Genomic DNA, 1694 nt, shown 5'->3' on the forward strand with positions numbered 1-1694 from the left:
TTGTCTCAGGGAGAGCAGCACAACCAGATATCAGAGACAAAACAAAGACGATGATGAGAGGACAAGTACACAATGACAGCTGCCAAAATATTGAATTAAACTGCAATGGAATACTGACTAGTGGAATAATGCACTTTTTAGCCTTAGGGTCTCATATATTCAGATTTAGATGCTTAAATAATGTACAGATTACAGCACTATACTTCACATAAGGCTTCCCTTGTTTTGGGCCATATTTTATCCTATATTAAATACTTCTTTTTCTGATTTGGCATTTCAGCAATGAATTGTCCTTTGAGGCATTGAGGAAAAAGTCACATACATTCTTAACCCTCGTCAAGAATGCCTAATCTTTAAATATGCAAATTGCACAAGCTTTCCAGCCAAAGGTTACTTTAAGTATCATTTACAGAATTAGTTAACAATAACAAACCTTATGTTGATGATATAAACTAAGAAAAGCTAATAACAACAAACATTATTATAACAATATAAACGTCAATCTATTATTATGTATTGCATTAAGTATTTAGAATATAATTAATATTTTCCTCGTGAGTAATTGGATGTAGATTTAATCTATGACGTGATGCATGAAATGAGTTAGTGCAGGTGGATGTTATTTAGTTTAAACATTTAAACAACATGAAATAGCTGTTAATGTGACATAATGCAGTAAATATTGTAATGTAGAAAACCTTAATGTATAGTGTTAGTATAATAATAATAATAATAATAATAATAATAATAATAATAATAATAATAAAATTGTATTTATAAATAATACAATAAATACTATTTAGTACTTTTCAGTTATGAATAGATTTTTACACAGAAAAACAACAGCTGACAGTAAAATTTCATATCAAAAATGTATTATTAAAACATGTAGCTAACTCAAACATTCTTTAAAAAAATATTATATATAAAATATTTTATGTTTAATGATTTACTATCGGATTTTACACCCTAAAACAACTCGTATATTTTTTTATTTAGCTTGTATTGTTAAGTTTTATTGCTGATGATTATGCAACTGCACAGATTAGATATTAGCATGCTTCATCTGGCTCATCACTCTCTGCCAAAGTGTCACCTCAGCAAATCTGCTACATCACAGATAATCACCAGAATGAACATACTGACACACTAACACACACACACACACACACACACACACACACCTCCCTGCTCACTCTTTTCACACTTAGGGACCCTCTTTAACTGTATATAACTGTAAATAAATTCCGCTGACCCACTCAGTACAGATTTATTTTATGAACATTATTTACATTATGTAAAAAGTTATGGTAATATTTTGTCCTTTTTTTTTGAGCCATAGCACTTTTTATTCCTGAAATTTTATTCCTTAACTGAAACATTACCGTAAGGCTGAATTATTGATAGGCCTACTTGTTTTTGCACTACTGAGTCATTTCCACTACTTCCCCCTGGGGATCGACAGAGCCCAAATTAAAATTCTTTACATTTCTGTTCAGTTCAGAGTGTTTTATTTATTATTTAGTTTGTTATTACATATAATAATATATCTAATATACTACTACTACTACTACTAATAATAATAATAATAATAATTATTCATTATTATTATTATTATTATTATTATTATTATCGTTATTGTTATTAATCATGAGCTCATCTGTGATGGTAGCTGACTACATGTATCCAAGTAC

Source organism: Ictalurus furcatus, chromosome 4 (assembly GCF_023375685.1).
Source record: "Ictalurus furcatus strain D&B chromosome 4, Billie_1.0, whole genome shotgun sequence".
Lineage (NCBI taxonomy): Eukaryota > Metazoa > Chordata > Actinopteri > Siluriformes > Ictaluridae > Ictalurus > Ictalurus furcatus.